At 31.0% G+C, this 26,084-nt stretch overlaps 1 pseudogene; it reads left to right on the top strand.

Annotated features, from left to right (window-relative positions):
• The first annotated feature begins 128 nt into the window (after positions 1-128).
• On the top strand, positions 129-25,493 carry LOC143236229 (glycine receptor subunit alpha-3-like; annotated as a pseudogene).
• The last annotated feature ends 591 nt before the right edge of the window (positions 25,494-26,084 follow it).

Raw genomic sequence — 26,084 nt, 5'->3', positions numbered from 1 at the left:
TGCAGAAAAGAACACGTCTTCTTCAAGGAATGTTGAAGAGCGAACTCAAAGGGTCAAAATATGACCTTGTACATATGAAAATTAGCTTATTTTTAATTGGCGTAAAAGTCGAAAAGCAATATAAAAAAATGAGCCACGTGAACTTTGGCTATCATCTTTACCTATCTGGATCTCCAGGTCAATATGCAGACCTTATTGTTAGTAAAAATGTTAGCAGGTGATTTTGAGTGTAGGAAAATGAAATATTTCTGTTGTAGTTTAGTCACTAGTCACATGTTCTGGTAAAGATAGCATGAACCTGTCTTTTGATGAACATTATATTTGGTAACTGATATAGCAACAACACACAAATGATTAAATAAAATGTTTTTAATAGCATTAACTTTGATGCATTAACACTGTGTCTCTTTGTGTAGAACCCTGAATATCTCTGTGTAGGGAAATAAGAGTGTAGAGCTTACTTGGATGTTGAAAAACCTATTTTCTAAACGTTATGGATAAAAATAGTTAAATGGATATATAATCTACAGGAATGAATGTTTCACACGTAGATTCTTAGGGTTTTCTTGATAAAACAGTATAAAGACTAGATTGTCTCTTTTGCGTTTTATTATGTGGTCCATAGTAGACATTTTCCTATGAACGCCACACTAGGTGTTGTACAGAAGATTATTTGATACCAAAAACTAAAGAAGACGAACATAAGTCATATTCTGCAATATCTTCGAATGACAGCTATTCAGAGCAATAGCCTATAATAATAGAATATCAAGAGATTTATCTCAGGCTATAAAAAGGGTTGACAATAACCTGACACCATAATTCGTACATTTTCTCTTTTGCCAAACACAAGAGATTTAACAGATGTCTCGCCAGATTGGTTTAGTTTTGATTGACATTCTACTTGCATAAATAACGCGTTATAGACATTCCAGTCATTAGATTAAAATTGAAAGAATACTTTGGCTCGTATATTAGAGTTCAAGAAATCAGGCAGTTGGAAGAGAAATAATGCTGAGAGAAAACTTTTCAAGAATGTTTGCAATGCAACGAAGATCAGCCAACAATTGTCCATTAGAGCTCACGGTAGAAAAATAATAACTTATATGCATACTATTCACCTTCCTTGTCTAGTCCCAAGTATTCCATTTTCAGTTAAACCTAGCTGCAGATATTTCATATGTCAATTCAATAGTCCTCAATTGGATGAATTGTAAAAATGTTATTTTGATTGTGAGGTACTCTTACGCTATCTTTTTCATCTTTGTATAACGTGACATTTTTAATTTGTATCTTTTATTTCATGCAATATATTGTTAGCTAATTTAAAATCAAAGCAACTAGTCAATAGTAAGTAGCTAGAATATTTGTTTGAGAGTATAGGTTCTTTAAATTCTTGATGACGAGAAATCCGTTTGAAATAAAAATGTATCTCAGAACGGCTGGTATGAGTATTAACACTTTTACTAATGAAACAAATAACAACGTTTCGACCTTCCTTGGTCATGTACAGGTTAACAAAGAAGATGACTTAGGAAGGTCAAAACGTTGTTCTCTACTTTATTAGTAAAAGTGTTAATACCCATACCAGCCGTTCTGAGATACAGGTTATTCTAATATTAAACAATTTTACAAATATGTTATTGCCTCGTTCTTAACTTATATTAAAACATGTATATCCTTAAAAATGTTTCCAGAAAATTAAACACATTAGTCTTACATAAAATAAGTTTAATGAAAGAACCCTTCATGACACATCCAAATGTAATAATGTGACTAGCTATAAGTCACACATAAGTACTTACGGTGGTTGTTTGTTTAATTTCACACAATTTAAAATCGATAGATTAGAGAGAAGGAAACACCATCCACAAACAGCTCTTATGCTATTGAAATAGAATAGTGGGATTGACCGTCACACATTGTCCCCCACTGGCACAACGATATGTCTGCGGAATTACAACGCTAGAAGCAGTGTTTTGATACCGGTGGTGGGCAGAACAGATAACAAATTGTGTAGCTCTGTGCTGAAATAAAAAGCAAGCAAGCAAACAAACCGTTAGACATTAAAACGTCCTCACGGCTGAAATATCAAGCAAGTTCAGTGATGGAATTCGAACTCTCGACTCGGAAGCTGCGAGTCAAGTGTCTTAATCATCAGGCTATGCCAAGTCAACAAAAGATGAAAAGTGATGTATAATTGTTTGACCCAGGCTAACATAGACTGTAAAAGATAAAACCACCATATGCACCATACTAATTTTAGCTTTAAGTTTCAAAGAAATAATATAATCTTTTTTATAAGAGTTAACAAATAATTAAGTACGAACGTTTTAATTACATTAAGCAAATTTCAAACGCTATTTTGATTTTTAGTATTAGATTATAATAATTTACAAACGATACGTTTAAAGGAATTTCTAAAACTTTGGTATTTTTAGGTTTCCTAACTATTTCTTGTTATTGCTGTTATAATTAAAACTAAGCAAATATCGATTGAAGGCAAAAACAAAACTCACCTATATTTCTATAATGTATTTTTATTAAACTGTACGTTTCCGACAGTAACGCTATCTTTTGGACAAAAGTTTTGTTTCAAGAGATTCCATTTTATTATTAGTTTTTATTTTTTATCTTTACTTCAATAATCAATTAACCCAAATCAGTTTATTTGTTAACTCTTCTATCGATTTTGTTTGAGCTATTTTATTATAATAAAGCTCATTCGTCCAAAGTATGAAGAAACGCTCTTTAATTAATTCAGTGTACAATGAAATAGAACACTTTTAATATATTTATAGTAGGATCAGTGCCAGTTCTACCTCTCACGATCTTGGTATCCTGGATAAAATGTTAAAGAATTACAACAGGCGGGCCCTTCCCACAAGTCTCACCTTGAACATCTTTCTTTTGTGAAATTTCTTTAAAGATTTACTAACGGAACAAGCAGATGTTGAATAAATATCTTTTGTACTCATACATGATATTTTACCTATAATCTGAAACTTATATATGTTAAAACACTTAACATAATAGTATATATGAACTAAATATTTAATGTACAAAATACATATTAAAAAACAAAATCTGATTGTAACATATTTAGTGGGCGTTTGTGTTCAATTGAACTAGATAACTTTTATTAACACTAAAATATTTTATTACAGAACCAAAGCATAAATATTTTCAGCAACAAAATATTTTTTTTTGCTGTTTCCTAATCAGGTAGTCCTACAGAGGTCTCCTGTGAAATCTATATACGGAGTTTTGGATCTATTAATCCAGCGACTATGGTAAAGATATGTGACTTAAGTATGGATTTTATTTTATTATGATATGCCGTCTAATAAAGCTATTTTTTGAGTGTATATTAAAATAACAAAAACAACCCGAAATCTTATTTGCCGAGGGAGAAGTTCTAACCAACTTAATTGCTGCACATAGAACACTTCAGGTTTTAGTTTTATCTTCATTAGATATTAAGGACAGAAACGGAGAGAATTATTGGGCTATGTCAAACGGTTTGGAAATTTTTGAATCCGTGTATTATCTGTTTGTCAATGGTAATAAAGATTTTCATCATTTAAAAAAATGCTATACTTAAATCACTCAAAATCAATATTCCCGATTAAAGATGAAAATGAATGGTTTCAGATATAAACTTATTTTTAATAATGTCTGAGTGCATCATTACCACTTATGAAATTATATATTTAATCTTATTATCTTAACAATTTGAAGTCAGACCTTCTGTCTTAAAAACAAAAAGAAACAGAGAATAAAAATCCAGAGAAAGGGTGACATTTCGATATTTACTGATACGTTAAGCAGCTGCTTCGAACTCTCCTTAGTCAACTTAATGTTGACTAATGTTGAATTCGTTATACTTGCTTTTCTTGTTTTAAAAGGACAAGAAGTTCTTGAGTGTTCTAAGATATCAGAAGTATAAAAATCATACACAATTAGATGTCGTCGTTACAGACTGATGAGTTAACCAAGGGATTGCGTTACTTTCTTATTACAAACAAAAAGATCAGCACCAGGCGTTGAAACATTTATCGAATGTAATGGAATAAAGAACGTTTAAAATTAAGGTGCTGTCCTGATATAAATAAAAATAAATAGATATTCTCTAAACTATGTAATGAGTTACTTTAATCCACTTCAGAGAAAGTATTGACGTATAAGAAATGTGGAAAATGTATATGTATCTAATAAAGTATCTATATTGAAGTATTTTCCAAAAAAATCATTTTTAACTTGAATTCAGGTTAAAATAGCTTTGCAAAAACGTTCAGCAGTGTACGCGTAAAATATTTTCAGCCACGCAGTAAACATGAAACTATCATAAAAGAAAAATTAAATTTCTGGATTGGTTTATAACAAGCCGTTGAGTGATAACTTGTTCTTAACTGCTTCAAAGGTTTGTCCACTTTTTAAATAATAAAAAATATATACTCAGTTCTCAAACTCTGTGTTACTTTGAAAATAGTTTTAATCATATAAACTATTTATATTCCTAAATCATTTCTTTAAGATGGACACAGCCTTTTAAGATTGCTGTATCACGTTACAAAATATATCTTAACACTTGTTTCAATATCAGTATAAATCACTGATACTATATCTGTTGTTGAAACAAAGTTTAAGCATATTGCATTTTTTCATGATAGTAATATTTTACTATTAACTGAACTAATGTTTATGTAATTCAAATAATATGTTTCCTTGGTAATTAAGATCGCAATAAGAAATTAAAGTGAAATAGTAAATAGTGCATCCGTGATTTTGAATGGAAAAAATATCAGTCAAAGTGTGCGAAAAGTTTAGAAAAAACATAAAAAGTGATTTTCCACATGAACGCTGATTATGTACAAAACTAACTCACAAATACTTAGTCTGAAATGTGTCTTCGAACTTGGCTTTAAAAGCCGATCACGTTCTAACTTAACAGTAATATTGATTTAACGATAAGGTTAGAGACCCTTCGATTTCAAAAGGCTAGACTTCAGTCATGTTCTACAGGTCTATAAAGCTAAGTCGTTAAGTTTCAAATAAAGTCACAAGACTTAACTCGACTTAGTGAATTACTTCTTGCTTGTATGATAGCTAACAAATACTGAACTACTTTTTGAACATTTTATTTCAATCATATCTGCATCCGAACTTTTAAATGTGTTAACCCTAATTTTTTTTGCTTGCTCTTATACTATTTACTACCAGTAAATTCCACATTTTACACAAAATTGAGTAACATCATTGCTTTTCTTGTTACGGTACTCACTGTGGAGAAGTGGCCAAACAAGTTAAATGGGTGAAGTATCTTATTTTGAAGGAACTCAACAGTAATTATTGGAATATTGATTTTATTATTAGAGATCCTATAACCAAAGAGTCGCAGACCCATAAGTAATTTCGTGTGTAACTAATATAGAAAATTAAAAAAAAAAAACTGATGGCGAACATTCCCAACAGTTCTATAAATAGTTAAGCCATTCTGAATGGCAAATTCAAGAGCTTCCCAGGTGGGTTTCAATAAATCATTCGAATAATTAAATTTCATGGAAAGAGCTTGGGAACTTCTTTCAAATTTTTCACTATCCAGCTATACGCTAGCTTTGACATATATATATTCAAGCAAAAAAAAACAACAACATAAAAGGCTCTTCGCACGCATTATATTTCAGAACGAGAAAAATCATGAACTAATAACATGGTATCCCGATGCATAAAACCTTCACAAAAGAGTAATGCATCTACATGTACACAAGTAACTTTTAACAAGCGTACATATTGGAAACTAAATAAAAATAATAATACTAACTCTTACTTCAACAAAAGTGGTATAATACTGACTGTTGCTTCAACAAGAGTGATGTAATACAGACTGTAACTTCAACAAACGTTGTGTAATACTGTCTGTTACTTCAACAAAAGTTGTGTAATACTGACTGAACAAAAGTGATGTAATACTGACTGTAACTTCAACAAAAGTTGTGTAATACTGATTGTTACTTCAACAAAGTTGTGTGGTGTAATACTGACTGTTACTTCAACAAAAGTTGTGTGTAACAGTGCTTGTTACTTCATCTAGTGTCTCCAAGTGGTTCACTAACAAGTCTCAAAACTTTTAATACTAAAATCCAAGTATCGACACCAATGATTGACACACCATATAAGACCAATGTGTAACTTTCTGATTAACAATTAAAATAAACAAAAATTGTGTACATTTCCTACATAAGACCAAAACTTTAATAAAGCAATGTAAAACTATTAATTATAAGATTCAGACAGCAAATGTATTTAAAAGTTTATATTATTTCATTTGCTATTTCTTTCATTCTTATTTCTTTTAGGGTGTAACATGCGTGATTGTTAGAGGCACTCGATTCGCAGTCTGTTTGTCGTGGGTTCGAAACCCATCGCAAAACATTCTCCTTTATTAGTCTTTGGGATGTTATAACGTGATGGCTAATCTAACTTTTAACTTGTAAAAAGCAGCTCAAGAGGTAATGGTAGAGATTGATGAAAAGTTTTCTCCCTCTAGTCTATCATTTCGAAATTAGGGATAGCTAATGCGGTGAGCCCTTGACTATCACTGCGCAATATTCATAGAACAACATTTCCCCTCAGGAAAAGCCCCAGGTGGGACAGCGGTAAGACATTGGAGTTACAACGCTAAAATCGGGAGTTCGATTAACCTCGGTGGACACAGTAGGTAGCCTGATGTCATTTTGCTAGAAGAAAACACAGACACCCTAAGATAAAACAAATTATCAAGCTTGCAATATAAGACTGCCATTTCCAAACAAAACCAAATAAAATTGATATTAAAAAAATTATAGATTTATGTCACATACTCGTGAAGTATTTATATATTTATCGACTTATAAACAAATAATTATTTTAAGTTTAGTGATAGATGATAATGATGATATTAATATTTTTCTTGTCGAATCTTCTTTTGTATCATTTAACATTACTTTAAAATATCTCCGACGGAATGTCTCTTTCTGCCGTTAAAGACTTGAATAGCACCTCTGAATGTACTTATAGTTAAACTATAATCGCAATCCAAGCTTAGGCTTGTTTAGAAAAAAATAACATTTTATTTTCTTTAATTGTATCAAGTTACAAAAATGTACAGGGGATGAGAAACCAGATATTACTTCTCAACACCGTTCTCATTATGTACGGTGCAAGTTCTTCTTTTAACTTTGTTATGTCGATTCTCTAAAAGCACGATTATAAATTACGAATAAAGTTTTTTCAAACAAATAACAGTTGCCTGGAAATTTTGCGAGTGGTTAAAACAAGTGACCGTTCCAGAGGCGGCATTCAGCCTCTTTTCGGGGAAGTATAGAATTATCTACAGAATAAAACGTATTAACAAAGTGCAGTGACTTATAGGAAGATGATATGAGTGTAAATCAACTTTGTTAAGCCACTTGTTACTACATATTAAATTATAACAAAGTTAAGCAGGAAGTGTGAAAATGATAATATGAAGATATAACACTTTACACCATGTATAAACAGAAAACAAAAACATGATTCATCAATCAACTTTAATGAACAAGAACAATGAATATGTACATGATTTAGTATGTTTGTGTAATGGATTTGAAAATCTCCCTTGATACTTTTCTTCAATTTACAGAGTTATCATTCAAATATAATTCTGTCCAAAAGTAAGAGAAAAATAAAATGTGTTTGATTACAGTTCAACTGGTAATTTTTCACCACGTGTTTATGTATTTAGGATTTGGATTTAAACCATCTATTTCTTTATTGCATCTTCTCTGGTCTATTCTAAGGACTACGAGGTAGACTTATACCTGAGACAGAAATGGCTTGATGAAAGGTTACGAAAACCAAATCTCTCGAAACCACTAGACCTCAACAATTCGACGTTAGTAAAGCGGATTTGGAAACCTGAGGTGTTCTTCGCCAACGCAAAAACTGCAGAGTTTCAATATGTTACCGTTCCCAACGTACTGGTTCGTATCAACTCATCAGGAGAAATACTTTACATGCTTAGGTATTATAAAACTAAGTCATGTTTATATTTTTTGTTTGGCTCACCTTAATTTGTATTCTTATAACATATAAAACTTGAAATATTTCTTAGAGTCTAAGGAATCAATGGAGCTTTAAAACACATTGAATATTGAGAATTCTATTCAGAAAAGTTTTTAAATAGTACAGTGTACTGCAAACGCTATCATAAAAAATGTTCAATAAGCTTTCAGTCATTCTTAATCAGGATATCAAGTAAATCACTAAATGAACTGCTATAAGCATCGTCTTTTCTGACTGTTTACTGACTCTTGCAATATGTACACTGATATATTTTACTGAAATAAACAATCTCATATTCGTAAACGAGATAAATAAGAGCGGTGCTAGTTTGTTGAGTAAAGCTTGTAACTCCAAACCTGTCGTTGATAAAAGTTTGTTCCCTTAGGACTAATAGTTTTTAGTACATAATCATTTTAAAATCATTTTTTCCTTATAACCCCTCTATAAATATTATTACTAAATATATTATACAGTTTCGTTTGATATTTGAGGTATGGCTTTTCCTTCTTTCGAAATTACATGTTTTATGTTACTTATAAGCACGAGAGTACTTGGTGAAACACAACACATGCAGTTTCTGTCGTTGACCATAAATTATAATGTATCACTTGCATTATTTTAAAATTTCTAACCATTATAAAGCTCTAAAACAGCATTTTAAAAATACACTATTTCTCAGTTATTTCAGTGTTTACTTAAATGTGTGTTGCTATATGTGCTTGGAATTGACGTTCAGCCTTGCGCTTACCACAGTGTCATTCTGTGAATGCGATTATTTTTGTATTCAAGAGTGACGCTGGTACAAAATGGTTTTATTCCCTTTGGCTCTAATCTTTAATGAATTATATGTAAAACAAAACAACCTTCAACTATTAAAATGATTATAGTATATTATTTTCTTTATAAGTTACAGATAACACGAACGAAGTAACGATTTATTTAATAATTGTCCCGTTAGACCTTAGCAAGCCTGTCAACTTAAACGTTTATCTGTGTTGAACATTGCCATTTTATCTCTAGTTCTCTAGTAATTATAGTAGTATATCTCTTAAATATCAAAGTTTGTGAAGGTTTCGAAGATTACCTTTTGAATGATGGATTCCATTGTTCAGAGAAGAGTGTAGCTTTTTTGTTTTTTTATATTATATTATTTCGAGACGTGCGACTTAATACATAATGACGAAAGTTAAAACATGTAACTTTACTGCAACCCTGAATTAATATTCAAAAGTGCATCATTGTTTGTGGACAGTCTTTGTAATTATTTATTTTACTTAAGCAATCAATTTTTAACCAAGATAAGGTTGGAATCGTACATTTTGATTAATTTAAGATACTGGCGACTTAAGTATTACATTTACAGTTAAATGCGATTATATATGTTAAAAAAATTCAATTCAATGGAGAGACGAAATGTGAAAGAAAATTAAAAAGGAACGATTTGCTTTGAATTAAGTACAAATATTCACAATGGGTCATTTGCGATCTGCCCATCACGGGTATCGAAATTCAGTTTTTAGCGTTGTAAGTCGAAAGACATGCCGCTGTGCCGCTGGAGGATTAAAAGGAACTACATAGTCTTTGGAAATAACACATAATATTGTGTTCTAATATAATGTTCTGTCTCTCACGATCAATTATTAACTAACAAGAAAAATAAACAACGTTGAATAAATATTATTTATATAATTTAATCGGTTGGTGTTTTAGTTTGAGTGTATTTTTCCGGAAAACTTGTTTATAAAGGTTCTTTATGAATGACAAAATCACGATGGTAAATAACTACATCATGTTCATGAAACTGCACGATTACCATAACATATTTATATATAAGTTCCAGTTACGCCAAGTAAAGCAGTACTTAATATGAAGAAAAATAGTTGCCGCATTCAACCTATCATTCTATGATGCTTGTACGTAACTACTAAAGTTGAGTTATAACATTATTTGAGCATCTGATTGTCATTATCAAGTGTTTCACAGCTTTTAAGACTCAATATTATTGAAAAGTGAAAAACTGAGAACTAAAGAGCCAAATTTCTCCTATTTCTTCTTTTTACTCAAACTGGCGAAAAAATGAATGAAGTTTTCGCAATTATTTTAACGCGGCAGATACACATTTTAAGAGTAAATTGGAACCAGAATATCACTAAGCACAGTAGTGTTTAGTATAAATTAAAAAGTAATTACAATGTAAAAGATTTTAACATTGACCCTTTAAAATTTGTTTTCTTACATGAATTATTTAAAATAACTTAAATACAGGGTGAATGAAGTATTACCAGACAATAATGGACGAACATGTGGAATATTCGATGCTTTGTATAATAGGTGTGTTTAGAGAAACAATTAATATTTTGTGTATTGATTGTTTTCCTCCTGTATTATTATACATAATAGAAGAGTAAAAAGCAATCAATACACAAAATATTAATTTTTATTACAAGAATTCATAAAATACACTAACTTTTAGTCGGAGAAAAAAAACGTCACACAACAAGTAATAAAGAGATTTTGTAAATTTAAAATGATGTATTGATGGCAGTGCCAAAAATAATGTAAATGAATATAAGAATAATACAGTTATACGTTTTTCATATGTTCTTTCTTCACTATAGGTTACTGATCATTAAGATCCAAGAAGTCAATATTATGACCAGTAATGATTAATAATCTTCTGTAGCCAAGTGTATTGTATAATATCAGTATCTGAGGGCATTCTTCAAACACAATAAATAAACTGACAAAACTGATATGACATTAACAATATTTATTACCATTGAATTACATCTAAAAATAAAAAGTGTTCATTAATCAACTTACTTCAATGAAATTGTTTTAACAATAAAGTAAACAGTTAATAAAAAAATGGAAAAAATAAGTATGATATAAAGATAGCAATGAAAAAAGAAACAGAAACAAGGTAGAGATGAATACACAAACCACACATAGGTTAGTCACATGGATTCATCTTACAAGGTAGAGATGAATACACAAACCACACATAGGTTAGTTACATGGATTCATCTTACAAGGTAGAGATGAATACACAAACCACACATAGGTTAGTTACATGGATTCATCTTACAAGGTAGAGATGAATACACAAACCACACATAGGTTAGTTACATGGATTCATCTTACAAGGTAGAGATGAATACACAAACCACACACAGGTTAGTTACATGGATTCATCTTACAAGGTAGAGATGAATACACAAACCACACACAGGTTAGGTACATGAATTCGTCTTTGAATAAAAACATTTAAACTGAATAGAGCAATACGGTCTTACGATGGCTAATAACCATAAGGTTGTAGGATTGGCTCAATACTTACTGGCTGATTACGTAAAGGTTTTTCTATAGTTTTGGATATTTCTATATACCATATTTATGTACTTTTTGGTATTGCCATATTTACATCGCATAACTCTTGCAACGTTTTTAAAAGTTGTGTAAATGTAGCAATAACTATACTTTGTTTGAACTGATGTTTGTATCTGTCAAACCATTTTTATTCATTGTTGTTCAAATTTATTTTTATAAGCATGTTTAGGTGTTGATCTTCGAAACCAGTACACTACACTTAGAGTAGTTTTACAAAATAAATCATCTTAAATCATTTTTTAATCTCAGAAATGAGCTTAAAAACGGATTTACATTAAAGTAAAGCTTAGGAAAATAAACATTATTGTTGAAGTAATTTTCTTCGGTAAAAGATAAAATGAAATGAATTAATAGTAATGGGTACATTTTTGAAATAAACCGTGGGGACTGTATTGATATTTCCAAATTATTTCTAAAGAAAGGTATATTACCTTCAGAATACTAAATATTTTAGTTATGATTTGCCCATTTATTTGATGTTTAATGGTTTTAAGTACCGTGGTTTCAATTTTTCTGAACATCTACTGAAATGTTAAACTAAAAATTGATCTGACATTTTCTAGTTTATTATATATAAAATATATGAAAAAAATTCTCGCTTTACAAGACACATTTTCGGTATTTGCTAGTTTTCAATACCGCTTTAACTATTTCACTGGAAAGGTAAATCAAGTTTAGACGTCACGCTATTGTCCTTCTGTCAAAAAAAAAAACAGCATGTGTGTATATGTTTTACAGTAAGTTTTAAAAGTTGTTGTGTTTTCTAAATGGTGCGTTTCTATCCCATTTTAAGTGTTTCTAAACGAAAGTTCACAAATAGAAATACAAGTTTTGAGCACCTACACCTCAGAAATAACAGATATTTTCATGTTAAAATTGAACAAAAGATGGCCGAAGAAACTAGATATAACCTATGACATTTAAATCACATTCTTGTTAAGTCTCCCATGTAACTTTAACCGAATTTTGGAACTTTCATCCTGCTAAACGTGCATTTAGAAACTGTTGACTTCAGATGATAGCCAGTTTTTAAAGTCGGAGAAAGCATTGGCTTGGTTGTCTTTCAAAAATGCCTGATATCATGGGAGCACCACTGCAAGTCACTGTTAATGAAGAAGGAAATAAAAAGAGTTTGTTCTTAGTTGTTTGTAATTATATCCATTGAGCTTTATGAGCTGTGCTCACCACGAGTATCAAAATCCGGTTGTTAGATTTATAAGCTTTAAAGATTACTGCTGAGCTACTCGGGGCGAAAGAAGAAAGAGCAGAATCGTCAAGGAAAATACAGTGGTCAGTACTATTTTGTCGAAATTAACCACTTTTTCTTAAATTAACAAATAACTTTCCATATCAATATGTAACTTTTAAACGGTGCAACAATTACTATATATATTTATTTATCTTACGCTTTTTATTTGAGGACAGATTTTTAACAGTACCAAATACCTACAGGTTGAAACTAACATTCTCCTGCATGATGGATCTCTATCGATACCCAGTGGATTCACAAGTTTGAACTATTGAACTGGCATCCTGTAAGTGTTTGTAGAAAACGCAAAATTTTGAATTATCCATTAGTTTAGACATTTTGATAAATTTAATTGTTGTGAAATCACAACAAGTTACACATTACTATTACATAAAATGTTTCATTTTAACAACTGGTAATTATAGTGTTCACAGAAATTATATGGAACTTATTGAATTTCGTGATTTTGTTTAATTATTATAATTTATAATGAAAAATTACTTTTATTTTATGCTGTTAATTTAATGTTTTTTTAACAAATTTTACTAATGTACACTTTATTTGTGCAAATGTTAAGTGTGTTAGTTTGTATATAAAGTAACAATTTGATTTTCAATTTTAAACCATTATTTGTGTTAACATGGGAAATAAACATATTTCATAGACACACAAACTGTGTAATAGTTTTTATAAAGAACGTACACTTGAATTATTTCACTGAAATTGAATTTTATCAACAAAATTAATTTAATTCATATGCAGTGTGTTTTTCTTATAACAAAGTCATTTCGTGGTCTCTGTTGTGTCCACTGAGGAGAATCGAACCCTTCATTTTAGCGTTGTAAATTCCCAAGCTTACTGCTGTCCCAACTTGGGACAATCCATATAAATCTATATAGTTTTATAAACTTTCATCTGCCATGTTCTAATTCTTTAACATTGTATATCCCCAACACAATAAGAAACTTTATCTCTATTCGATAATATACATGTTGTTGTTTTTTATTAATGTGTGTTATTTACAGCTGGAGATGTCTATAAGTATTATAGAATGATCAGTTTCAATTTGAACTCTTATCTCAAACTGATAGAAATCACAGCTTCTATTCACATACGAAATTATTAACAAGGGTCATTCAAAATACTTGTTTGATTTTACGTAATCGTATTATTTCGTTGTTTACTAGTCTCCAAGACAACTAAGGAATTAGACCTAAACTGGTCCGAGGAGAATCCTCTCAACCTTTATGAGGATCTGAAACTCCCTCAGTTTAAGATAACTGGAAAGAATACGTCAGAATGCAGCGAGAGATTTCATATTGGTGAGTTTATATGTTTCCTTGCTTCAATAGTAAATAATTTTTAACAGTTTCTACTTCAAGGAAAACGATTTCTAGCAAACATAAACATTTGACGAAAACACAGTTTCGATCGAAACATTAACTGCAAGCTAATGATAGCCCAGTTAATACCTTCTAACTTCATTATTCGTAGTTAGCATGACCTCTATAGAAGATTTTACTCTATAACTGCCCCCCGCTAGTACAGCGGTATGTCTCCGGATTTACAATGCTAAAATCAAGGATTCAATACTCCTCGGTGGGCTGAGCAGATAGCCCCATGTGGCTTTGCTGTAAGAAAAACACACACACACACACACCGCATAACTACACCAAATTTTTTTTTAGTTTCATTATCTGTTGTTTCTACTTAAATATTTGAAAAACAAAAAAACATCTACCGTTCGTTCATATCGTCATAACAGTTAAAGAAACATTATAAAGTTTCATCAACATTCCAAACTGAGTATTTTTAAAATATTAAGAAAAAATTGACTTTTACTTCGTAAATACCTAACTTAATAAATCAAATGTCCGATGTCTTGGGATTGTTTTGTGATGACCATAACAATCCACCTTCAGATATTTTACTGCACTGATAACATGTAATGTGAATTTCTTCTCACTAAATATTTGGTAATTTTTCAACAAGAAAAAAGTTACTTGATATGAAATTTTCTAAAGAAAAATGTCACGTTTATTTTGGTGGATATTGTAATTTTTATTTCACATTCATAGGAACACCAGAAACTTAAATTTTTGGTAATTTTTGCACCTTTTCTTCAGTTAGAATTCAATCATCTATTTTTAATAGTTAAATATATTGGTTGCTGCAGCGTACAGATATAACTAACATACAAGTGTATTTCTTTTATTCTTTTGTTGTAGTGAATTTTGTCCAAAGATACACAAAGATTGTCAGTGTTAGACTACCAACTTTAGCGGTGGTAGACTAGATGGAAGGCATTTAGTAACCACCATCCTCCTACAATTCTTGGACTTCCCTTTTATAAAAGAATAGGGGGATTGTCCGTATTACTCACCTCCACAACTAAAATACAATGTAAGGTGAGGAAGATAACCCACAACCAGCAGATTGCGAGTAAAGTACCCTAACCACAGATTATGACAGGCCTCGTTCCATTGTGTTTGTTTGCTTTAAAGCAAAGTCACTTTGAGTTATCTATTATGTCCAGCTAGAGGGACTGAACTTTGGAGTTTAGTCAGTAAACTTACTGCTTTCTCACTGGGAAACCTTTTATTTCGTATTTTCAATGTTTGCAGATAATTTCATAATGTGAAGACTCAGAATTATACAACCATATGTATTCTAGCAAAATCGTGGTACATTTTCTAATACAAGTAAGAAAATATGCGGAAATGAAATGATGTAAGTAAATATATATATATATATAGAGAGAGAGAGTTTTCCGACCGTTTATATTGGAATTAACTTAATGTGATTACATTGTAGGAAATAATCAGTGTTACTTCAATGTTACATTTTCTATGAATACTAACGAGGATCTAGGACTCCTGTAGCTAATTTCACCGATGTGTAAGAGAGTTTAGTTTTCTGTATACATATTTTACAGGAGAGTACAGCTGCTTGAAAGCTGAGTTCTATTTTCAGAGGTCAATCGGCTATCATTTAGTACAATCATATCTTCCCACTGTTCTGATTGTTGTGATATCCTGGGTATCATTTTGGCTAAATGTCGAGGCCATACCGGCTAGAATCACACTGGGTGTAACTACACTGTTAACCATCTCCTCTAAAGGTTCTGGGGTCCAGAATAACTTGCCACCTTATGTCAAGGCTATGGATGTCTGGATGGGCACATATACCACGTTTGTTTTTGCTGCTCTTTTGGAGTTCATCATTGTCAACTACCTTTGGAGAAAACGTGTAAAAACTGTCCCTGTAGTCACCTCAAATGGAAGCCATATAACATTGAACATGGTAAATATGCTTTAAATTTTCTGAGGGTAATTAAATGTATTTATTAAACTTTAAATTTTTCTACGGAGTTTTATAGTAGTTGAATGTCTTTTCAATGTCTTTTAAAGCTGAAGTAGCGAGAACACTGAGTTTAATAATAAATTTTAAATTGTTTTTTGTAGTTTTGTTTTATTGCTATGACGTAAGTAATATAGGAAAATTATTTTAACTTACAGAGCAACTTAATATTTTTCTTTATTGGTTGCACTGTTTAAGATTTATTGCGTAAAATGAGTCTTAACATTTTGTCTGAAAATGTCAGCAACGATGTTTATTGTGAAATTAATCTCGGTAAAAACTAATATCGTTATAATTTAGAAACAGATAAATCTATTTGTATTTCGATATTATATTATTGTTTCAACAGTAACTGATACTAAGCATTATAAACAGATTTGAAATAAATTAGAGATTTTCACAACTAAAGCTTCTTGAAGCTAAACAGGCGTATTTCTTTTTTTTTACCTTTCTGGATTTTGCAGCTTGTCACATGACACATATAGTCCAGGTTTGAGGTTTTTAAACTTGTAAATTAGCTATTTGTTAAAGTTATTGTATTAATCTTGTTTTTTCTTACTAAATACACAGCAAAACATTATTTTTTATTGTTATAAGCCTTTACATCTTATTGTTGAACTACTAAGTAAGCATGGTTTCTTCAATGATGAAAAATGAATGTAACAAAAGTTCAGCTACATACAAAAAAAAAATTATTTGTTATAGTCTAAAGATTTTTAAGCTCATTTTTGAGTAGTTATCTTGAATTTAACAGTTAGATTTTATTATAAGTTTGTATTTATACAGAAACAATTTCTCTTGATTTTATTATGAATTTGTATTTACAGTACTTTTCAAGAGAGTTAGGACAAAAATATTTTGTCACTCTTCCCATAAGATGGGACTAACTCTTCAATGTTATCATAAAATTTAACTTTAAACACTATGGTAATGCTTCACTGATCCCTGTTGATAACTGAGTGTGCCAGGGTGAGAATATTGTCATTCTTTAGAATTCCCATATGCATGTACCAACTGCATGCCATAAGGGTTCTGTTAAACATACATACTTATCAAATTTAGGGTCTTAAATAACTGTCATGATTCTCCAATGCAGTTTCTTAGCTACACATAAAAAAACTATCAAGGAGCCAGCATATGGTACTAGTATATGCTAGAAGAAGTAAATTTAATAACACTCCACAAATAAAGCTCGATATAAAAACAGTGTTTGCTACTATGTACTCAGTTTTGTTTTCATACCACAACTCAAAAAGAGTATAGAATTGTCATTAGAACATAAAAGCCTTACGTGATGCTGGTTGGAGTCCCCGACAAATTGCTGCAGACTTGAAATTCTCCCTAAACATTGTCGAATACAACCCTAGATCAAGAAACTGAGACAGGTAAACTTGAGAACAGAAAATGAAGAAGCAGAACAACTAAACTAAATGCATAACACTTACTATGAAGCATGGGGGTCAGTGTGATTGTTTGGGGTGTTATTTTCTACTAAGACGATAGAAGATATATAGAAAGTGGATAGTTTGTTTGTTTTTAATTAAGCGCAAAACTACATGAGGGCTATCTGCATTATACGTCGCTAATTTAGCAGTGTAAGACTAAAGGGAAGTCAGCTAGTCATCATCACCCACCGATAACGTTTGAACTACTCTTTTTACCAGCAAATAGTGGGATTGACAACCACATTATAATGTTCACACGGCTGAAAGGAAGAGCATGTTTTAAGTGACAGGGTTACAAACCTGCGACCTTCAGATTACGAGTCGAACGCGTAAACTACCTGGCCATGCCGGACCCAAACAGACAGAATAATGGATCAATGCAAGTACCATTGGATACTGATCCCTCATGGTATACCTAATGGTTTACGTATTATTGGTAAAGGATTCTACTGCCGAGAAGGTAATGACACATAATGTTCATTCAACCTACACAGAAATCACTGATCTAAGAAAAAAAATCTGTTAGAGTCATTCAAATGACACTTAATGGCCTTCAAAGAGACCCGATTTCAAACCATTTAAGCAGATGTGAGATTTTATGGATAAAAGCTTAAGAAATCAAAAGTTACTACCGAAGAATCTTTATAGTAGTGTATTAGAAACATTTGGAGTAAAATCTCAAAGGACACTTTTATTACTTATGTTGCAACAATGCCTGAAAGACTGTCTTCAGTTCTTAAACAATAGGTGGACACCTAAAATATTAACTGTTTACTGAACTTAATCGTTTCCACTGAGTTTCTGTTATACTAAATATGAATATTAATAAAGTTCTGATGTTTCACCTGTAATGTACCTTCCATTGTTCTTTGAATGTAGCCTGAAATCTAATGTTTGACTTTGTCCTAACAATTTTGCACAGTACTGAATAAAGAAACAACCTTTCTTTGGATTTTTTCTAATATAATATATTTCTTTCGGTTTTAATAGTCTGCATTTCAAAATTTTAATAGTTATATAGAAATTACTGTTCAAAAGATAGTTTTCTGAAAACGTTTATGCAATAACTATTCTCTAGCAAAAATTACGTTAAATAGCGTAGTTTATGTATCTAGCATACATTTTACGAACCGAGCCAAGCATTCTACTCTGTGTGATAAAGTATTATGCTTAATGTTTGGTTAGGGTATGCATGATAGCTTCCATGTAGCACAGCGGAATGTATGCCGACTTACAAAGCCAGAAACTTGGTTTTGATACCTGTGGTGGGCAGAGCACAGAAAGCTCACTGTGTAGCTTTGTGCTTAATTTCAAAACAAGAATAATAGCTAAATAAAAAAAAAATTCTAAAATTATTCAGAAACGCAAAGTTTCAGTTCATTCTTATATAGTTCTTCTGCAAAACGTAGCATATCAGATTTTTTAATTATTCTTTGAAAGATTTATAATTCTAAAGAACGGAATGGAAGAATGAAGATAAGAAAGAGCAGTTATTATTATTATTATTATTAATAATCGAAATATGCAATAACTGTTTAAATAACTTTTGTTTTAAACTTAATAGCATTGTTAGAAAACATAGAAAATAATTTTATGCCATTTTTACGTGTGCATTTTATTTTAATGTTATTTTGTTACAATATTGGTGAACCTATGTGTTTATTGCCTTTTCTTTCTGCAATCACAACAATAAAAAACACGTTCATGCCAAATAATATTTTTACATATTTCCTTATAAGTTACCTCTACCATAATGTTAGTAATAAAGTTTTATACAGAGTAATACGCTAATGCCACATCAGGGTTTCTTTTAATACTCTTATTGTAAACGATCGATTTATATAAATATCTTGTCGTTACATATTAGTGAGTCATCAAAAAATTTCATACGTAACAGAAAAATATAATCAATATGCCTTCTTCTACAATATATGTTATCGCAGGAGATGTGTTTATTACACTTAATATATATATATAATTCACAATTGTTCTAAAAATGTAACATGTGTTAGCTTAATTAATTGTTAGGAATTTGAATTAACCATGCATGAAATACATGAGTAGTTTAATATAAGCAAATATATATTTCGTCAACATATTTAGTTAAATTTCTATACTAGTCATATCTGGAACACAAATCAGTCTATTGGCATGCTTACAATATAAAACTCATTAAGTTAGTGGTCATACTGTAGTGTATTTGTTTGAACAGCTTCTGCTCCCAGCAGTATTCACTAACCAGTCATTGTTTTGGTTAAAAAGTTTCTATTTTTAAGACTGGAGTTTTACTACTTATTTTTGTCGTTGACATCTTTGTATCAGTTATAAAGTGTGGCTGTTTTTATAATGCCATTAAATACTTGCAGCATTATGGAAGGTGTTATTTCTCAGCTTTTAACATCTCTAAGTATAACTATTACAAATACGAAGCCCCTTGCTTACGTACAGCGGTAAGTCTACGGATTTACAACGCTAAAATCAGGCGTTCGATTTCCCTCGGTGGGCTCATCAGATAGCCCAATGTGGCTTTGCTATAAGAAAAACACATTCATGTCCAAAAAGCTCCTTATTTTTTCTTTGTGTACGTCTTTGTTCTAGTTTTCCACGTAAAACCTAATTTAAGATGGATGCTGTACTTTTTTCTTTTACGAAATCCTTGTTACATCAATATACCATTACATTTTTGCTGTGTTGATTAACTGCTACACATTGACCTACAATTCTGTCGATAACATGTAATCGTGAGTGGGTTGTGAGAAAAAAAAAAACTTCCATGAAATTGAAAAATTTATTTTCATGCTAGCATTTATAGTAGAAAGTTAGAGATTTTTTTCGCACCAATAATGATTATTAAAAGAACGTAATTAATCTCTTCAAATTAGAAAACCGTAAGCCGATTTAAAGTTAAGAACTTTTTTTTAATTTCTCGGCATTTTACTGTGGTGTTGTCAATGAGTTTGTTTGTAATCTGGAAAGTTAATTTTGCTAAGGTGTTAAAAGCAACATGGTTAAAGGCTCTAAACTTAACTTAACTTATTATACTGTTTTAATCTTCAAAAAATATTTGAACGAAAGTACAGTTTTCAAAGTGAAAGCTTAGAACATGATTTTCTTACACAACATTAAGAAGTTTTGAAAACTCGCTCGCCAGGAGAGAAATTGTTTCTTCAGAGCTTTAATTTAACATTGAATTTACAAACAAATGTCAACAATAATATTTTTGTAGACGTAGAAAATGTGTACGTTTCCTAAGCTTAGCGAGCCTGAAACACAATGTCCAATTTATCTTCATACGTTGAAGTAAGAAAAGCTTTAAGACTGTTCAATATTCTCCTGTTTAGTAGAAGTCTTACTTAGTAGGCTTTATAAAAAAATTTATTTTAAAACATTTTTAAATCCAATTTCTTAAACATCTTGCAAAATAGACGAATGATTCGCTGCCTCAGATTGGCCAAAGAGTTCGATTTCTTGCTTTTTCAGGAAAACCACACTATTAATTATGTTTTAGTCTTTTTGTTTAACTATCTTGCCTACTCTATTATTTTTATGGATTGTTTGTGGTCCGTGTTTGGTGAGCTAATGTTTTGCAAGTATAAATATTCTACATGGTAAATAAATTAGAAATTTACATTATATTTATTCTCCTAGAGAAGCATCAGGCGACAAGTTTCTGAAGGAGCAGAAGAAAAAAATGTTGAATCTCGTAAGACAACTGCAACCAAAATACAAAGAAATCGACAGATTGTGTCGAGTTGCTTTTCCTTGCGCTTTTCTGGGTTTTTGTGCTGTTTACTGGCCCTATTACTTAATGTAATTTCAAGAAAATCTGTTTGTCTTCGTGCTTATCTTAATGTGTGATAACATTTATAATATATTACGGTATAAAGAATAATAATTTTGGTCAAGTCATTCTTTAATGTTCTTGTATGAGTTTCCAACAAGAAAAGTTCATAATAACATTTAAACTGTACTTTAGTATGTGCTACTGCTAACGAGGTCTTTCTTTTTGTCCCAGAGCTCATCAAGTTACCCTACATTGTCGAAAATCTTAGTCGAAATTCAACTGGTATCGGTCGTTAAAAGTCACCAAGTTAAGTTAAGTGGTTTATAGTTCCAACTTTGCTACATAAAATAATTTATTTTCATTAATTTATGTTTAAATAAAACATTTATTAACTTAACTGTTAACCTTTGTGATCAACATAAATTTGTTGTTTCAAATCTATTTACAATCTGAGTATAGACAGAAAACACCTTACAGCAATACCTTATAATTTACATTAATAGCATAATTAAAGTATTGTATTCCATATAGTCATTATTGAACAACGGTTGTTTATCAATTAGTTCGTTTCTGGAACATAATACTTATGTTCTTTACTTCCGGAGCACTGACAAATGTAATCAGGCTATCAAGTTGATTGAAAAACTCTTCCAATTGATGACAACTGTAAGGCTGAGGTTTAATACTTCGAAATAACCTCTTCATTTGAGTTTCAAATACGTTCCTGAAAATTAGGACTCTAGACTTACCACTTAATACTTTTGTATTGTTGTTGTTGTTGTTTTTTAAATTAGGTATGGCTATAATTACCGCTGACACAACACATTGGTCCAGTGTATATCTTATGACACCCTAATACACTGAATAGGGCCGTTACATAATGCTTTAACTACAATTCTACACAGTTAGTAAGTCATAATTATAGTTTAGTATTTCACCTGCTTAAATCGTATCTCACTTGAAAACTGGACGAAATATCTTTCCTGATTCCATGAAATGTACGAATAAAAGTATGTCTAGTTTCCAGAATGGATAGGTTTCATTAAACAAAACAGTAGCAAGTATATTAAGAAATAATGGAATATTTAGGAATACTACTCCTTCCAAAGTAGCTTATTCATGAAAATTGTACCACACAAAATTTGAATACTTAACATCAGTATGCAAAACCCACTGTGAATTTGTTATAAAAAGCATTTTCAGCATCATTTATCAGATTTAATTTAAATGAGGGTATATCACATTTCCAGATTATTGTTAATCTGAGTATTTGTAAACTTGTGAAAGTTATAGACAGATCTTATGCACGGTAGGTTATACATGACCAAGCAACACACTTACTTCATGTTCTGATTTTTCTTACGTTTAACATCTTTTCTTTGAATCTCATCTGTTCTGGGACATTCGCACAAAGCTACTGAAGAGCTGTCTTGACTAGCCGTTCCCAACTTCAAACTGAGAGACTAGTGGGAAGGTAGTTAGTCAACATGATTCTTCACCCATTCTTGGGCTACTCTTGTCTAACTTGAGAGTGACATTCGACCTCTCCATTCAGATGCTTCCATGGCCCCAAGCGCAATTAATATTTTGCGGTAATAGAACGATCGCAGAACCACAGCCCATCATGGTAAGTATTGGGCAAAGCTTGACTCCTTCCCCTTGGTGGACACAGCAGATAGCCCGATGTGACTCTCCTATAAGAAAAACACACACACGCTTGACTAAAATTCAAATGAGACAAGACGTTTTCTCACATTACACTTCAACACTATTCGTTAAGTCTTCATGGTGAAAATTGTTGTGTTAAGTGTTCACGAAGTATCTTGATACTTATCTTAAGGCAATATCTATTTATGTTCATGGTTTCTTATTTTAATTACTTACAAAGCTTGTAAAAAGAATGAGCAGAGGAAACATCAGTCTGGAAATATGTCCTGTAAAATTTAAACTCTATTTTCCTGTTGTGTTAAACATTTAATCTAACAACTAATTGTTTGAATTAATGTCAAGTATAATTAGGCTGGCTTAAGTAATAAATACATATTTCAAAGTTTTGTGTAACGTAATTTTTATATACTTTTTTTGTCATCGATGATACATTCTATATGATGTAGTCATTAAATAATTCAATTTTATTATTCTCCGTCAACCTATATTTTATGGTGGTTACCGATATAAATAATTGTTGCACTGTTACAAGGAGTTTAGTTTAACCTCTGATGTAGCCATATAAAATAAATATCATAAACATGTAGTTAAGAAACAAATTTTACCTTCAAATGCCTTTTTTATACAAATTAGACAATATTATCTCTCAGCTAATTCAAAGTTTTTAAAGATTGTTTACAATGATAAACATGTTAAAAGTATAGAAGAAAAAGAACTAAAAATAATACATGTAAGAAAAGGTTCACATCGAACGCTTATTCAGAAACATAACAGTACTAAATTATTGTTGCTAATGTTACCATAAAAATAATACCATTATATACACGAATATTGTTTTATATATATATATTCATTATCTTGTGTTGTACATTCGGTAAACGTTATTATCAGAGTATGTCCACTTCCTTAAGTGGTTATTGAATGATAAATAAGTATTTAAGTCATTATTGTCGTTACAATATATAGCAATGTACGTTGTTTATCATTAAATTATGGAGTCGGTGATAGCTGAGAAATTTCACTTTGAAATACTTGCTACAAGTTGATCGCCGAAGTGCACTGCAGATGGTATCCAGTTTTATTAAGCCTACTGAGAATACAAACAGAACAACTACAGAAAAGCACTGTTGTAAATGACTCTCATCTAAAGTTTAGATACATATGCTACCATAAAGAATATTTCATGTTAAGGCCTTATTTCTCTGAGGTCTTAATTAATGTTATTATTCTCATATTACACTACTTTCAAATCTGTGGAAGCTAAAGTTTTTAAACATACGTTTGTGCTTTACTGACGCGTATTAACAAAGAAGTAAAAGCATTATTAAAATACAAAAAAATGAACGAAAGCACATATACTCTTCTTGCCTCCAGTTCGAATGGTCAAAACTCTTCAATTTTGAGCGTGGGTAACACTCTAACTATATCTATAAATAACGTAACAAGATTGCAAATAATACTACAAAAAAAGTATCTGTACGTACTCAGCAGATCAATGGATTCCTGAACTTAAAAAACTGAATATCACCTACACTATATCCTTCTTCGGAATTGAACACCTAATTCTAGCGTTACAAACTCACAAGCTCACTGCTCAGAATAGAAATGACAAACAAGAAGGAATTAAAAATGTTTAATTAATTTGATTTTCAGGTTTGAGTTATCAGTTTCATATGAACGAAATTTATTAGCTCAAAGTATTAAAGCTATACGTCGGGGGACTTATAACGCTAAAAATCGGGTTTCGATATATCGTATTATCACAGTACAGATATCCCATTGCGGGCCTTCGTGTTTAACAACAAACAAGCACAATTCATTGTTTAACAACAAACAAGTACAATTCATTACACATGTGAAATTCGTTAAGTAATTTTACAAAATAGTAAACCACTGTGTCTCAGTAGAGTTTCATTAAACGTCTGATAATTCAGTAACTTTGGTTTGTTTTGAATTTGGCGCAAAGCTACTCAAGGGCTATCTGCGCTAGCCGTTCCTAATTTAGCAGTATAAGACTAGGGGGAAGGCAATTAGTCCTCCCTACCCACCGCCAACTCTTAGGCTAATCTTTTCGTAACGAAAACTGGAATTGGCCGTAACATTATAACGTCCTTTCGGCTGAAAGGGAGGCATGTTTGGTGTGACGGGGATTCAAACCCTCGACCCTCGGATTACAAATCGAGTGCCTTAACCACCTTGCCATGCCAGGCCTAATTCGGTAATGCGTGTGTCCCATTGATGATAAACACAAATAGATTTGTTTTTGGAACACTTTCTTCATAAAAACAAAAAATATATTGCTTACCTTGCAAATAACACTAAAAGTCTTCGGTAAAACGTTTTAAAATATTTCCTTTATTTATACAACATCCTTTTTCTCCCAAAAATTTCACATTAATTTTGTAAACATTTATAATTAGGTTTCCAAGAAAAATTAATTGGCTACGAGCAAGGAATTCGACAAAACCAGCAAGACAATACACAGATAGACAAAGTGGTGTTTATAGAATAAAACATAACAGTGCGTGAATACAATAGCAAAGAATTAGAAGGTGTCTCAAAATCAAGATCGTATTGAGATGATAAATTACACTTACATGAAAATTCGCACATATAACATAAAGTTAAAAAAACTATTTTAGTTTTTGAACAAAATATATATAAATATATACAAAATAAATAAGTAACATTTAAGAATTAATATTGTAAAAAATGTTATATTTGAACTTGTTCATCATTCCCAATTCTAACTTTGTTCTGATCTTTCTAATTTACATGAAACGGAAAGATTTGTTAGATTCAGAAACAGGTAAGATCAGCTTTATTCAGATAAGGATTTATCGAGACTTGTTTAGAAAACAAAATTAAACGGCTCCTAGTTATGTGTTTTCAGATATAAACTTAAGATCTAAACATAAGAGAGTTCTAAAAAAGAAAAAGATAAATGTGAAATCCAATCTAATATTCGATTCACCACTTGTCGCGGAGTAAAACCGGTTTCGGAAATTTCATCCCTCATCAGTAATTCTATACAATGGCAAATGGAAAGATATAAGTCATACAGTGGAGGTGAGTGTATTATATGTACAGTGTTTTGAAGTGT

The sequence above is a fragment of the Tachypleus tridentatus genome, chromosome 13 (assembly GCF_004210375.1).
Source record: "Tachypleus tridentatus isolate NWPU-2018 chromosome 13, ASM421037v1, whole genome shotgun sequence".
NCBI classification, from domain to species: domain Eukaryota; kingdom Metazoa; phylum Arthropoda; class Merostomata; order Xiphosura; family Limulidae; genus Tachypleus; species Tachypleus tridentatus.
The sequence above is the reverse complement of the archived record's forward strand: the minus strand, read 5'-3'. Positions and strand labels throughout refer to the sequence as shown.